Source organism: Thermobia domestica, chromosome 17 (assembly GCF_964235325.1).
Source record: "Thermobia domestica chromosome 17, izTheDome1.hap1.1, whole genome shotgun sequence".
Lineage (NCBI taxonomy): Eukaryota > Metazoa > Arthropoda > Insecta > Zygentoma > Lepismatidae > Thermobia > Thermobia domestica.
The window spans coordinates 61119131-61136583 of NC_137470.1; the positions used below are offsets into that span (position 1 = coordinate 61119131).

Here is a 17453-nt window from a genome sequence, read left to right on the forward strand (position 1 = left end):
GTTGTGTGGGAAAGAAGCAATTCCCACCGAAGAAAGAACTTGTATGCGTCGCACAATAAAGTATAAATCGAAAAAATAATCACTGTGTTTACGAAATATACAGGGCGTACACAAAAAAGTACTTCTATAACCTGGTAGCGATTATATAATAAAACGAGGCGATGTAAGAAACATTAAAATTATTTCAATGAAAAATATATTTACTCTTTTCTTTCTTGTAATTCACTCGCTTCCATTTTCCGCTCTATTACAATGTAATGACAAAAAGAATAAATACGTGTGTTCGATACATAGAGTTAGAAACAATGAAAATTTACACGTAGTGTTATAGTCGCAAAGCTACTGCGAGGTATGAAGAAAAAAAAAGTGAAGTAAAATAAGACAATTTCGTCGTGAACACATCTCTGATACCAATCCCTGAGCTCCGCAGATAAATGCACATTATAATAATTAAAAAAGGAAACCATACATATGCATCATCAACTTCGTCAAATATACGATATCTTCTCATATTTTTACTTAAAACATTAAGTACCTATTACATTATACGTAGCATCAATTATACTTTCAATTATAACACTGTCAAACTATACCTTCCATAAACCAACATAGGGCAGGAACCATTGGAAGACATTTGACCCCCAAATATTGTAAGATGTGATTATGATCCGGGTTAAATACACTGCAATATGAATTACAACGAATTACTATCCCACAGATTACAACGTATATGGAGTGAGCATACTTTATTTCAGATATTAATTATAAACGCATATAACACGCTTCTCTCACGCATTCATACGACAGCAATGAGAAATGTAATTAGTTACTTTAGCTAGTTAAAAGCTATTTAAGTAGGTAACAGACATTTAGTTTTATTATTGTTGTTGTCTTTCTAATTCTTGTTTACGCAAAAATATACTTTATTTTAGATATTAAAAATAAACATATATCACACGCTCCTTTCACGCATTCTTACGACAGCAATGAGAAATGTGATTAGTTAGTTTAGCTAGTTAGGCCCTAGTAAAATAGATAACACACATTGAGTATTTAAACTGTTGTCCGTTTAATCCTTGTTAGCTAGTTAAACTTTACCTTCCATAAACCAACACAGGGCAGGAACCATTGGAAGACATTTGACCCCAAAGTATTGTAAAATGTGATCATGATCCGGATTAAATTCACTGCAATATGAATTATAATGAATTACTATATCACAGATTACAACGTATATGAAGTGAGCATACTTTATGTCAGATATTAATTATAAACGCATATCACACGCTTCTCTCACGCATTTTTACGACAGCAATGAGAAATGTAATTTTTTTTCTGTTTGAACGGAAATCTGTCTTTATTTACATATCTTAAAATATTTGAAAAACAATGGCATATAAATCACATTCAAGTTCTGAATTATATCAAGATGTGCATTTGCTCAAATTATATTACACCTGTACATCATGAATTACACACAATGAAAATACAATACTCAAAACTTCAGTCTCTTTTGAAGTGTATATAACTTCAGTATGTATTATACATATGTAACACCATGATCTGACAAAATGAATACTTCAGGGAAAAGAAAAAGACATGACTGGCAATAAATATAACTTAACTTGGCTTATTCAATAAAAACATCTAACTTAAAAAGAAGTATATTTTTTGGGGCTGGTTGAAATTACTTCGACTGCAAATATTCATCGAAAAGATATTCAGCTAAGCTAGCCTGTTTGCCCTTCAGAAGAAGTTTCTTCAAATCGTTGCTGTAGCCAGCGAGATCTCGGATTGTGTCAGCGCGCTTATGCAGGAAATTATTCTCCAAATATGAAACAACTTCTGGATCGTGATGTTCGCTTGCTCGACTGACTTTAGCATGAATCAGATGAGCTTATTCTGCCAAAACCTTTTCAGTGTCGACTGCTTTGGCCAAGCTTGCTAATTCATACAATTCATAAGTTTGCATTCGAACCTCATCCTGTGCCTTGCTTTTCTTTCTTCTGTTAAAGTCCATTTCTCCACCTAGTTTTCCAATGTATTTTATTAAATCAATGGCGTTCTCCGATGCTGAGTCAGACAATTGGCGATACAACCCTTCGAAGCCTTCTCTGTTGCTCTCGTAGTTAGCTATATGCGTTGAAAAAAGTAGATGCTGGAAACTGTTGTTGATGTGATGATTGACGAAACTCTGCAAGTCAGGAAGAGCATTGCCAAACGCCCCATTCTTGCATTAGAATTACTAAGATCTGGTTGCTCATTTCCTCCCGTTCCGCATCCTACGACGTCATTGTAACAGAATTCAGTTATTTCTGCACTTGCAACAGCTAACAGGCAGCAAATAAGTATTTCTATCTTCATGGTGTCCCTTCTTTCAACACTTCTCCAAACTATTGCAAGACAAATACAAATGTGACGGAGTGAACTTTTGTCAATTTTATCAAGGTTTTCCTATAGCCAAACACAATCCTTGATAAATCGTGGAGACCAATATAACAGTATAATGCACACTAGTACAACTATTTTGTAAAACGTCACCATTGCACTCACTAGCACAGAAGGCGACCGATTAAATACAAGTTTCTACTTAATGTTCACGAACTACTATATTCTGCACTTGTTCGTGCACTATAGTAATTAGTTACTTTAGCTAGCTAATCGCTAGGAAAATAGGTAACAGACATGGAGTATTTAAACTGTTGTTGTCCCTTTAATCCTTGTTACCTAGTTAAACTATATGTTCCATAAACCAACACAGGGCAGAAACCATTGGAAGAAATTTGACCCCCAAATATTGACCTCTGTGAAGTTGTCCCACCCACCTAATGAATTTTTCTTTTTCTCATCTACATCGTTAGTTTATCGTTAGTTTACGTTAGTTTTGCTAAAATTATCGTTAGTTTTGCAAAAATAACGATTTTATTCGAGAAATAAATGGGCAGGCCAATTTCACGGTTCCCCGCCCACAAACGAATTTCAAAAGTTTTTCATATCACATCGTTAGTTTATCGTTAGTTTACGTTAGTTTTGCTAAAACTATCGTTAGTTTCGCAAAAATAACGATGTTATTCGAGAAACAAAGTTTCCCGCCAACTGTGAATTAGCCTGCCCATATTGAATTCTCATAAAATTCCAACTCATATCGTTAGTTTATCGTTAGTTTACGTTAGTTTTGCTAAAACTATCGTTAGTTTCGCAAAAATAACGATTTTATTCAAGAAATAAAGTTTCCCGCCAACTGTGAATTAGCCCGCCCATATTGAATTCTCATAAAATTCCAACTCACATTGTTAGTTTATCGTTAGTTTACGTTAGTTTTACTAAAACTATCGTTAGTTTTGCAAAAATAACGATTTTATTCGAGAAATAAATGGGCAGGCCAACTTCACGGTTCCCCGCCCACAAACGAATTTCAAAAGTTTTTCATATTACATCGTTAGTTTATCGTTAGTTTACGTTAGTTTTGCTAAAACTATCGTTAGTTTCGCAAAAATAACGATTTTATTCGAGAAATAAAGTTTCCCGCCAAATGTAAACACAATTACATAGCAGGCATACGCCTATCATGTTCCCTCAGGTACAGTACATGAGAATGTGTCCACTTTGTGCCTTATATACTTCTTACGTATGATTGTTATGTAAATGTGCTGTTAGGGTTTGCATTTGGTGGGAACCTTTATTTGTCAAATAAAATCGTTATTTTTTCCAAAACAAACGTTAATTTTAGCAAAACTAATGTAAACTAACGCTAAACTATCGATATGAGTAGGAAGTTTAAGGGAATTCAATATGGATTGGCTAATTCACAGTTGGCGGGAAACTTTATTTCTCGAATAAAATTATTATTTTTGCGAAACTAACGATAGTTTTAGCAAAACTAACGTAAGCTAATGATAACCTAACGATGTGAGTTGGAATTTTATGAGAATTCAATATGGGCGGGCTAATTCACAGTTGGCGGGAAACTTTATTTCTCGAATAAAATCGTTATTTTTGCGAAACTAACGATAGTTTTAGCAAAACTAACGTAAACTAACGATAAACTAACGATGTAGATAAAAAAAGAAAAATTCCTTAAGTGGGCGGGACAACTTCACAGACGTCAAATACTGTAAGATGTGATCATGATCTGGGTTAAATGCACTGCAAAATGAATTACAACGAATTACTATCCCACAGATTACAATGTATATGTGAGTATACTTTAATTCAGATATTAATTATAAACGCATATGACACGCTTCTCTCACGCATTCTTACGACAGCAATGAGAAGTGTAATTAGTTACTTTAGCTAGTTTAGCGCTAGTAAAAGAGGTAACACACACTGAGTATTTACACTGTTGTTGTCTCTTTAATCCTTGTTAGCTAGTTAATCTATACCTTCCATAAACCAACACAAGGCAGGAACCTTTGGAAGACATTTCACCCCCAAATACTGTAAGATGTGATCACGATCCGGGTTAAATTCACTGCAATATGAATTACAACGAATTACTATCCCACAGATTACAACGTATATGGAGTGAGCATACTTTATTTCAGATATTAATTATAAAAGCATATCACACGCTTCTTACTCATTCATACGACAGCAATGAGAAATGTAATTAGTTACTTTAGCTAGTTAAAAGCTATTTTAATATGTAACAGACGTTTAGTTTTATTATTGTTGTTGTCTTTCTAATTCTTGTTTACACATAAATATACTTTAGTTTAGATATTCAAAATAAACATATATCACACGCTCCTTTCACGCATTCTTACGACAGCAATGAGAAATGTAATTAGTTACTTTAGCTAGTTAAGCGCTAGTAAGATAGGAAACACTGAGTATATAAACTGTTGTTGTCCTTTTAATCCTTGTTAGCTAGTTAAACTATACCTTCCATAAAATAACACACGGCAGGAACCAAAGGAAGACATTTGACTCTGAAATACTGTGAGATGTGATATTGATCCGGGTTAAATGGACCGCAATATGAATTACAACGAATTACTATCCCACAGATTGCAACGTATATGGAGTGAGCATACTTTATTTCAGATACTAATTATAACCGCGTATTACGTATCTAGTGGCATTATCGACCAAAACCAAGATTATTCCTATGATTTTTAGACCGCTTAAAAGTATCAATTTTGTCCAAAGTCACAAACTGGAACCCCATATAGCTTGGATACGTTTGCGCATGAAGTGGTGTCAGCTCTGTCTTCCTTTTCTGGATCTTGCAACTAACGCACTTGCTGAGTTTCTCCTGGAAGAAGTTTTTCATGTTCGGAAAGTATATCGATTTGAACGGTCGTTTATAACACTTCGTGTAGAAATAATGTCCTCCACCGTAAATAGAAAAGTGCAAGTTTCTAAATACTTGCTTCCTCAATGTGAAAGGAATGCATAAGTGTAATATTGTTCCACTTGCCATCTTTTAAGTCCTATACAACCTTCCTTCCTTAACTGCATACCATCGCGCCTGTTTTTTGGCCTTTATCTCTGCATTCTCGGGGTGTTCGGTTGCATTCATTATAGGACCAAAGAACGAATCCTTTCTTTGCAGTTCTCCGACATTTGCAAGTACACGTCCTAGACGCTTAAGCTCTATTTTGACACTATAACCACCAGCTCCATTGGACGATCCATAAAGTCCAAAACCAACAACAAATATACGTTTGTCAACCCTGAATTGAATAGTGTCGCATCTTCCTCTATATCGCCATTGGTTATTTCGATAGGCGATAGGTGAAAGCGATGGCACACCTGTGGTTTTAGTTCTTTCTGTCCTTTGGTTGGGTAATTAAGCAAAGGTTTATTTCTTGCCGTAAAATGTAGTAATATATAATTGGTTTCTTGTAGTGTGAGGGTACCCAGTTGAGCTGGCCCATTAGCAAGTTCTTCTAAAGTCATCGTAGGAATACGTATAAGATATAATTCGTTTCCAAGGACAGTCCTTTTGTTTCGAGCTGTTACCTCAAGATCCCGTCGGACGCATTCGGTTGCTGCCCAATTCAGAGCTGCTTCAAATAGGTGGGTCTCTTTCCAGTTTAAAGTTTCTCGAGCGAGAACAGATTCCAGTGTATTGCTATCGATATCCACGAAGCCTTCCGATCGAAGAGCTATTTCAGCCTGAGCATCTATCATCTTTCAGCATCTCTGCATAACCTCCGGCTCTTCGAAGAGTCTCGATTGGCTTAGAAGCAAGCAAGCATTTTTAACTGTCAAACTAGTTTCTAGATAATTGACACAAGCCTTGGCAAGATGAGGTACTATATACTTTTTAGCTACATACAAAGTAGCTAGAACTGTATCGGCTTCCAACTGTATCTCATCACAGTATAAGTATATGAGAAGAGTAAGGAAAGATGATGGTTCAACATCAGGAACATCTTTCTCTTGTTTGTTTTCCGCTAAGCCGCCATTGAACATCTCATAAAACACTAAACTTCCTGTGGCAAGGACATACTTGTGAGCTGGGATACACTGAGTATGACCTCGACTTCCTACAATGAAGTGGACGTCAGCAATTAGCTGATTATTAAACATGGCAGCATTGCGTTCCCGTATTGTGGGCTTGGATGCTTGCCAGTTTTGGTCTAGTGTCGACTGTCCTCCTGATAACAAATTGAAAGATGTTCCCAAATTCGGTGAAGCAAGAGGAGATGTGAGAGCAGTAGCTGGCTGTGTGATCTGGATCGTTTCTCGCTGAGATATGCTGTGGGGCGGGGACAGCGATAAACCTCCACTGTTGAGAGTTTCAGCTGTCTGATTTCTGTATCTGTCCTTCTGATATACTTTGCACTTTTTTCTTTCTATCTTTTGTAAATCTTCTACGAACTTATCCAAAGGCGAGTAGGCTACAGTCCCTACTTTCTCCATGTAGTAAGGCAGCAATCCACTAACTATAACCCCGATTTTCTTCTTATCTTTCTTTTTTGAATCGAATATCTCGCACATCACGAGCATATCGTACACGTAGTTTATAATCGGCTCATCTTCCTGATGTAACCGTTCCCGGATTCTCTCCTCTATATCTAAGCTTACGTTTGTCCGAGTAAACTCCTCAACTATTTCCTCCTGTAATTCTTTATAGGTTATATCGTCCAAATTTCTTCTCTTTAAAAACAACTTGATCCACTGTCTACATACACAATTACATACGCTTCGTAGTAACTATTTTCTCTTATTATCCGCGACACCTTCCGTTTGGCATGAATCATCAAACTCGTCATAAAATGATATTATGTCCCCATCGTTCTTTAAATCAAATTTGGGAAGTTTATTTACATCCCCGTAAATAGTCACGTTCGATGCCGTATTTGTTTCACTATTATTATCTTAACTTTCTGAATTCCTATCTTTACTATGATTTACGTTTTTACTATGCAACAAATTTTCGTCAAACTGAATAATTGATGGATAATCTTCAGAAAATGATTTCACTACCGGTCTACTTGCAAAATTAAACACATGTACTTTTTCTACTTCACTCCTTGGATTTACAGGCTCTACTTCCGTATTTTGACTATTTTTTCATTTTTCAGGCGTTCCTAAACTAAATAAATTATTAAACTCTACTCGAATGCCTTTATTCGCTTTCTGTGCTCTAGTTAGTACTGTATTTTCACTCATTTATTTATTAAATCTTAACCTATGGTGAAAGTGTTAGGTGAGGGTTAACCTATTCTTATTCTTATTATTATTACTAATTTTCATTTCCTTTACCGTGTCTACTCAAAAGAGTAACTTAATTTTAAATTTAACGAACTTAATTGTTGCATCTATAATTTAATATTCCGGGGTATCGAAACAAATGTTGCCCTTACCATGACAATTGTCAGTTAATTAATAATATGACTTAGCGGAATACATAATACATCGCCCGGGAATCGAACCAAAAGCATCTTCACCATGACACCCTCCTCGCGTCGTGCCTATAATTTTCGGGGATGAATGGGTTGTGACGCTTATAAGTTGCTTCTACCCATTACCTGAAATGGGCAGGTTTCAATAAACCTATTAGACTAGCGAGAGGATAATTTAGCAAATCAAAGAAAGACTTCACTTCATCTGTAAAATCTCATGTATTGTAACCAATTAGAAGTGTAACGTGTAATGTGTTGTTATAGCGGATATGACCTAACGAATTCAGATCACAGTACTCGAGTGTCTGGAGACTTGATCACAGGTAACACTATAGTTGAGGTGCACGTACCTTAAGGTGTTCTGGCTGCCTGGAGCGACGAATGTTCCAATCCAGGATTCCTCTCTGGACTACGTTGGCAATTCGTTGGGCAGTCGAAGGTCTTATTTCTCGATGATGACCATGGAAAAAATATTGCTCTCACGTCGACCGAAAATGTAAAACTACTAAGCTTGTACTGGCAATTTGGCTTTATAACAAATAGCCGACTAGAAGCCAACCATCGTAAGATAGTAGTTACTAATACTTGTAACCGTCGAATCTTAATAATTGAAGTTCTCGTCTAAAACTGTGATATAGAACTCCGACCCTGTTCCAATGTAGATCTCGTTTTTATTCTCCTTACCAGACGATGGAATTCGTCGTTTCATGTCTCGACGTTGGCTACCTCAACTATTTGTCAAACTTTTGTTGCAGACCTTGTCACATCGTGACCAAATTGCCAGACAGTCAATATTTGCGAATCTGAATATTATGCCATATCCAAATTGTGTTTGTGCTAACAAAGTGGTTTTCATTACATCTTCAGAAATTCAGATTTACATCAATTTTTCTCAATTTCTATTTACAAAATACTGCGAGCTAGCGTCTCGACAGTATTTCATGAACATCAAAACAACCATGCGTAACTTGATTACATAAACAAACAATAACAATAACACGTGTCATTCCAGCATATCACAATTTCACATCTTTCTTTGTAGTTCATAACTCAAAACTTGACTTCCTTTTAATTGCAATTATGCCAATCACTAATAAATAACTTATAATAATTTAATATTATTATCCATGTATCTACCTGCCCCCCTCAAAAGTGAGGGAACATCGTGAGCGACTAGATTTCCTTTTGGAAATTGACTAACGTAACAATCAACAATAAAAATTGAATACATTTCCAACAACCTAAATATAATACATATGCAAATTACAGATGGTTCCCATTACCTATCATATCTATGCTCTATATTTTATTTTTCTTCCATTTATTAATTTTTTATACATCAAACATGTTCTTTTTTATTTTTGAAATATGTACATTTTCGTTTTTTTAAAAACGTCCATAGCGTGTATTTAACCAATGGAAATAAACGTTCACGCCATCTGTTGGCGTAAACCCTGTCCATTGCACTTGGTCAAGATACATATATATCTTTTCTTGTCACTTTTGCTTCGACTTGATTGGAAATTTCCACAGCTATTCGTCCCAAAGTCCGAATCATAACTTCCGACTCGGCTGATTTGATCAGAATTACTTCTCTTCTGTTTATCATTTCTCACACAATTTAATTTCACTTTAAACAGCAAAAACACAAATGAAACAAATCAACGCACTTCCTTATTATATTTCTGCAATTCTTGATATAATAGTTATAATTTTTTAAAATAATAGCACTTAATTTTCACTGCACAAAATCATACAATTAAGTTATGGGAATTTGGCAACTCGGCTGATTTGATCAGAATTACTTCTCTTCTGTTTATCATTTCTCACACAATTTAATTTCACTTTAAACACCAAAAACACAAATGAAACAAATCAACGCACTTCCTTATTATATTTCTGCAATTCTTGGTATAATAGTTATAATTTTTTAAAATAATAGCACTTAATTTTCACTGCACAAAATCATACAATTAAGTAATGGGAATTTGGCAACTCTGAATCTTAACTTTGACGTAAAATGCTGACCTAGGGTTTCTCGATTCACCTTGACCATGAAGCTTTTACGTGGCTTCAGTTCCGTTCCACATCACCATGTGTACTAAACGCGTCCTCCTATTGTCGCCGGTTTTCCCCCCAAACATTCGTTATTTTCCTATATAATTATAACTGAACACGGAACAAAGTATTCTTTCGGTTTCTCCGACTTTTGAGAAGTTCGTGGCTATTACCATTCACTAAGTTCGTATCGGCACCCACAACATTCACGTCCTTGTCGTTACCACTGTGGTTAATATAAATGTCCAGTGAAGTTCGAAAATGTGACCTCCATATATTCGTGTTTTTATGTGATTTCTCCATTACCTCAGTGCTGTGATCTGATATGTGTAATTTTAAGTGTTTTTCAGTGTGTTGTTTGTGAAATTTTGCGTATACTGGTGTTCTCAAATAATGAATGCTTTTCTTGTGTGCCCCTAACCTTGGCTGTTCATAGGCACTCTCCGTGTCTTCCATTTGAATATTTTTAGAAATCCTTCGTCTCTTTTTTGTCTATTTTCCTTAATCTACATAATAGGTACCTCGTCACTAACATTACGAAAATTACTAAAATCCCTAACACTGCCATAATTACATTCAAAATAACTGCTTTCCTTTCCATCATGCCCAATTTCTGTAAAATATAAGGTATAACTAGGTATGAGGCTTTATTCTTGTTCTATATTTATCTATCTTATCTATTCTAAACTATTCTTAATTATCATTAAGTGTCTAAGTTTTGTCTGCTGCGCTCCATTGGCTGAAATCTCAAACCATTCTTCCAGTAGGCCTAGTTTTTAGTTCTCTATTTTTACATTGCTTTCCTTGATGTACAAAAATGCATATTTGCATGCAATTAACTATTTTGTATTCCTATTTAATCTACTTAGTGCTATAAATCCACTAATATTACATATTATTTCTATTCACTTCTATTTTATTCTCTTTTTTTAATGTCTTCATAACGAGACTAATCGTCACTCATATTTACATTCATAAATACACATTTTAACTATTCGTAAGTAGGTAATCATATAATAATACGTCTATTAATCTTTCTTTTATCTTTTCTCATCATTAAAATCATTTATTAACTCGTAATTACTACATATTGCATCGTTATTTGTCCAAAATGCTCTTTTCATTTCGCGCAGGCCTGGTTTAATTAAGCTTCCATCATTCTTCCGCAAGCTCCGCCCCCTGAGACGTGAAGAGAACTCAAGAGCTATGGCTGCCATTATGACTGTAGTCTCTCGCGGGTTCTCGTGATTTATTTCACTGATTAACATCCTGCAAACATCATCTCTGTTCCATGTGCCAGGAATAATGTAATTTAAATTCCTCAATATACCAATATGTGTTTAATTATTATTATTAATATGTTATTATTATTATTATTATTATTATTATTATTATTATTATTATTATTATTATTATTATCTAATTCTTTGTTTTTTTTAAAAAAAATAACGTTAACAAAATTTTGACTTGGTAATAAAATACAATCTTTACATAAAATTTTGAATACATTTAACTTGCTTTCTTGTAACAATAGTAATGGTTTATTTTCTACCTTTATTACTATTTTATTATAACTTATTTTCGTTGTTTGTACTAACTTTCAGCTATTTGCCTCACAGATGTTTGCTTACTATTAAACCTAGTTATTTCTTATATTTGTTTGATGTTTTCTAGCCTTGTCTATGATGGTCTAGGCTTATCTATTTTCTATTTTTATTACTTTTTCGCATAATTGGACTTCAAGATGTTACCGTTTTACTTTCTATTCATATTCCTCCGTTCGGTTATTAATATACATTGAACCAATGGACGCAAGGACTCTAGGATCAATTCACCTATTGTCTAGCCTTACAGATCTATGGTTAACAACTACCAATGCTGTTTCGTAAGTATCCTCACATGCTTTCTTTCCATATTTTCAATTGTTTGTTGTCCTAATTTATAATTTACTTTCCAGGATTTTCTATTTTTTAAAAAAATATTTTCTCCATACTCAAAAATGTTTATTTTATATGATTTTTTGAATCCAAGGCGCAAACAACATTGTTTACCTTCACCATTGTTTATATTATTACTTTTCTATTCTTCTTCTTCTTCTTCTTCTTCTTCTTCTTCTTATTATTATTATTATTATTATTATTATATCTCTTGGTTCTGTATTTTATATTTATGGATTGACTTTTACAGTCTACAATATAGTACTACAAGCAACGTAGTTATGATTAACGCAAATATTTCCACCTACCACATACATTATATAAACCGTTTTTAATCTTAAATCTGGAACAGTCGTGTCTACTTTTAACTTTAATAATTTTTCGGTCAGTACGTTTAATTCCTGTGTGTGTTTAGAAAAAAATCACTTGTCTGTCCAATTACCCATTAATTGAAGATGTTTATTCTGTACTTGTATAACCTGTTTCGTTGGGATAACGAAGTCGCCAATAATAATATTAATAAATTTATCGTATTAAACAAAATATGACCTATTATTTCCATGTTCTAATTCCGTGGAAGTAATCTCTCGATGTACACCTACTTTCCTCATATATCTTTCTTGTAAAGAAGAATACATAACACCTGCTTGTGTATATCTAAAGACCAGTTTTCTTAAAAAAATTCCTAATTTTGCTGACACCCTTCCAATGAGTTGATAAGCACAATATTGTTTAAGCATTTTACTTCATCATCCAACGTGATACTCTCACAGAAATAAAGAAAACTTTTGAATTCACATTTTGTCTTATCTAACGAATGATATTTTTCCTCGGCTAAGTATACTGCCTCAGGCAATTCATAGAATATCCTAGTGGTATTTATTAAATATCATATTGATATTACATTGTACGTAATAGATATAATACTGTCATAAATTATTGGCGTTTTTAATAATAAATCTACATTATTTTGATCGTAGTGATATTTCATTAAGTATACCTTTGACATATTCCAATTACTTAATTTATTCTAATTAATGAATTACTTTATTCATTTATGTTTTAGTTGTTATAAATTTAATTTTTACTTATTCATTTATTTATTTCTATATTTATTTCATTTATTTATTTATTTGTTTATATTGTATTTGCACCTTAGATATTCCGTTATACGAATCCATCAATAATATTTGTCTAATTTAAATAAAATCTCTATAATCCTACTTTTTCTAATTACTGTAAACAAAACACGTTTAAAGGTTCAGAATTTATTGATTGAAACCTACATATCCTTCGGTTTCAGAAAGACTTTAGTTGTTCTCCTGCAGTTCAACTCGCAGTGCACCGATAAAATCATTTTGCTTACAGGTATCCTGCTTTAGATAGTCCAAACTTATAAATACATATTTTTTTAACTACCAAAATATCGTAAAACATAACTCTCCATTTTCCATTCTCCTAGTCGTCACTATCGGAATTCTGCTCATCCTCATCGTCACTTCCTCCTTCCTTTCGTCCTACAAACGGCTTAAGTCTTCGGATGTCAATAGTGTCAAACTTCTCCTGACCTTTCGCAGTTTCATATTTTACCTTGTACGAATTATTGTTCATCCTTTCCAAAATAACTCCTCTAATATTAAACCGTCATCCAAAAAATGCTGGGATACCGTCTCGCGGCATCTCTTTGATCCATACTTGTTGACCCACGTCAAACGTTGGTTGGGGATACCTCTTCTCAATCTGTTTCTTCTGGGATTTGAATCTTTTCTGTAATTTTCGGTATGCTATTTTCCGTGCTTCCTTTGCTGCCTGTATTCGCACTTCGTTCTCTATATACTCGCAGGGTATGTCAGGATCTTCTTCAAGGAACGTTCTTGGTTCACGCCCTGTCAGTAAATAATATGGCGAATATTTTGTTCCATCGTGTACTTGGGTGTTCATCGTAAACACGATGCATGGTAGAATTTCATCCCAATTGGTGAATTCCTAATCTATGTAGTGCTTCATCACTTGCTGAATCGAAGCAATGGCGCGTTCAGCAGCATCAATACCATAATGTGCATCTGTATTAGCGAAATGTAGCTTCATTCCAAAGCTTTCCGCTAATTCTTCCATTATCCGACTTCGATGTTCAGCCAGTCTATCAAGGTTCAAAACTTCTGACACTCCGTGTTTAGTAATCAACTCTTCAAATATCACTTCTGCTATTATCTCTGCTGTAAGAGCTGGTACAGCGCAAGCGATCCCTTATCTAGTAGCATCATCGACGAAAACCAAGATGTACTTATTCCTATGATTTTTAGACCATTTAAAAGGCCCAATTTCGTCCAAAGTCAAAAACTGGAACGGCATATAGCTTGGATAAGTTTGCGCATGAAGTGGTGTCCGCCCTGTCTTCCTTTTCTGGATCTGATAACTAACGCACTGGCTGACCTTCTCCTGGAAAAAACTTTTTCATGTTCGGAAAGTATATCGATTCGAACGGCCGTTTATAACACTTCGTATAGGAATAATGTCCTCCACCTTAAATAGAAAAGTGCAAATTTCGAAATACTTGCTCCCTCAATGTGAACGGAATGCATAAGAATAATTTCGTTCCACCTGCCATCTTCTGAGTCCTATACAACCTTCCTTCCTTAACTGCATACGATCGCGCTTGTTTTTCGGCCTTTATCTCTGCATTCTCGGGGTGTTCGGTTGCATTCATTATAGGACCAAAGAACGAATCCTTTCTTTGCAGTTCTCCAACATCTGCAAGTTCACGTCCTAGACGCATAAGCTCTATTTTTACACTATAACCACCAGCTCAATTTGACAATCTATAAAGTCCAAAACCAACAACAAATATACGTTTGTCAACCCTGAGTTGAATAGTGTCGCATCTTCCTCTATATCGCCATTGGTTATTTCGATAGGCGATAGGTGAAAGCGATGGCACACCTGTGGTTTTAGTTCTTTCTGTCCTTTGGTTGGGTAATTAAGCAAAAGGTTTATTTCTTGCCGTAAAATGTAGTAATATATAATTGGTTTCTTGTAGTGTGAGGGTACCCAGTTGAGCTAGCCCATTAGCAAATTCTTCTAAAGTCATCGTAGGAATACGTATAAGATATAATTCGTTTCCAAGGACAGTCCTTTTGTTTCGAGCAGTTACCTCAAGATCCCGTCGGACGCATTCGGTTGCTGCCCAATTCAGAGCTGCTTCAAATAGGTGGGTCTCTTTCCAGTTTAAAGTTTCTCGAGCGAGAACAGATTCCAGTGTATTGCTATCGATATCCACGAAGCCTTCCGATCGAAGAGCTATTTCAGCCTGAGCATCTATCATCTTTCAGCATCTCTGCATAACCTCCGGCTCTTCGAAGAGTCTAACTGTCAAACTAGTTTCTAGATAATTGACAAAAGCCTTGGCAAGATGAGGTACTATATACTTTTTAGCTACATACAAAGTAGCTAGAACTGTATCGGCTTCCAACTGTATCTCATCACAGTATAAGTATATGAAAAGAGTAAGGAAAGATGATGGTTCAACATCAGGAACATCTTTCTCTTGTTTGTTTTCCGCTAAGCCGCCATTGAACATCTCATAAAACACTAAACTTCCTGTGTCAAGGACATACTTGTGAGCTGGGATACACTGAGTATGACCTCGACTTCCTACAATGAAGTGGACGTCAGCCATTAGCTGATTATTAAACATGGCAGCATTGCGTTCCCGTATTGTGGGCTTGGATGCTTGCCAGTTTTGGTCTAGTGTCGACTGTCCTCCTGATAACAAATTGAAAGATGTTCCCAAATTCGGTGAAGCAGTAGCTGGCTGTGTGATCTGGATCGTTTCTCGCTGAGATATGCTGTGGGGCGGGGACAGCGATAAACCTCCACTGTTGAGAGTTTCAGCTGTCTGATTTCTGTATCTGTCCCTCTGATATACTTTGCACATTTTTCTTTCTATCTTTTGTAAATCTTCTACGAACTTATCCAAAGGCGAGTAGGCTACAGTCCCTACTTTCTCCATGTAGTAAGGCAGCAATCCACTAACTATAACCCCGATTTTCTTTTTATCTGTCTTTTTTGAATCGAATATCTCGCACATCACGAGCATATCGTACACGTAGTTTATAATCGGCTCATCTTCCTGATGTATCTAAGCTTACGTTTGTCCGAGTAAACTCCTCAACTATTTCCTCCTGTAATTCTTTATAGGTTATATCGTCCAAATTTCTTCTCTTTAAAAACAACTTGATCCACTGTCTACATACACCTTTAAATACGCTTGGTAGTAACTATTTTCTCTTATTTTCCGCGACACCTTCCATTTGGCATGCATCATCAAACTCGTCAAAAAATGATATTATGTCCCCATCGTTTTCTAAATCAAATTTGGGAAGTTTATTTACATCCCCGTAAAAAACCACGTTCGATGCCGTATTTGTTTCACTATTATTATCTTAACTTTCTGAATTCCTATCTTTACTATGATTTACGTTTTTACTATGCAACAAATTTTCGTCAAACTGAATAATTGATGGATAATCTTCAGAAAATGATGTCACTACCGGGCTACTTGGAAAATTAAACACAGGTCAATTTTCTATATCACTCCTTAGACTTGCAGGCTCTACTTCCGTATTTTGCCTTTTTTTTTCGTTTTTCAGGTGTTCCTAAACTAAATAAATTATTAAACTCTACTCGTATGCCTTTATTCGCTTTCTGTGCTCTAGTTAGTACTGTATTTTCACTCATTTATTTATCAAATTTAAACTCCAAAATAATTTTACTTAACCTACAATGAAAGTGGTTGGTGAGGGTTAACCTATTCTTATTATTATTAATAATACTAATTTTCATTTCCTTTAACGTGTCTACTCAAAAGAGTAACTTAATTTTAAATTTAACGAACTTAATTGTTGCATCTATAATTTAATATTCCGGGGTATCGAAACAAATGTTGCCTTTACCATGACAATGGCGGGTTAATTAATAATATGACATAGCGAAATACAACTACATCGCCCGGAAATCGAACCAAAAGCATCTCCACCATGACAACCTCCTCGCGTCGTGCCTATAATTTTTGGGGATGAATGGGTTTTGAAGCGGAGAAATTGCTTCTATCCATTATCTGAAATCGGCAGGTTTCAATAAATCTATTACACTAGCGAGATGATAATTTAGCAAATCAAAGAAACACTTCACTTCATCTGTAAAATCTCATGTATTGTAACCAATTAAAAGTGTAACGTGTAATGTGTTGTTATAGTGGATATGACCTAACGAATTCAGATCACAGTACTCGAGTGTCTGGAGATTTGATCACAGGTAACACTATAGTTGAGGTACACATACCTTAAGATGTTCTGGCTGCCTGGAGCGACGAATGTTCCAATCCAGGATTCCTCTCTGGACTACGTTTGCAATTTGTTGGACACTTGAAGGTCTTAGTTCTCGGTGTTGACCACGGAAGAAATATTGCTCTCACATCGACCAAAAATGTAAAACTACGAAGCTTGTACTGGCAATTCGGCTTCATAACAAATAGCCGACTAGAAGCCAACCATCGTAAGATGGTAGTTACTAATATTTTTAACCGTCGAATCTTTAT

The 17453-nt window shown here is 35.1% G+C and overlaps 3 pseudogenes; all 3 read right to left on the reverse strand.

The window, feature by feature from the left end:
- Positions 1-1531: 1531 nt before the first annotated feature.
- On the reverse strand, positions 1532-5428 carry LOC145674037 (ferritin light chain pseudogene; annotated as a pseudogene).
- Positions 5429-5431: 3 nt separating this feature from the next.
- Positions 5432-6876, reverse strand: LOC145674038 (BTB/POZ domain-containing protein 6 pseudogene; annotated as a pseudogene).
- A 7505-nt stretch (positions 6877-14381) lies between these two features.
- On the reverse strand, positions 14382-15866 carry LOC145674039 (BTB/POZ domain-containing protein 6-B pseudogene; annotated as a pseudogene).
- Between the last annotated feature and the right edge of the window lie 1587 nt (positions 15867-17453).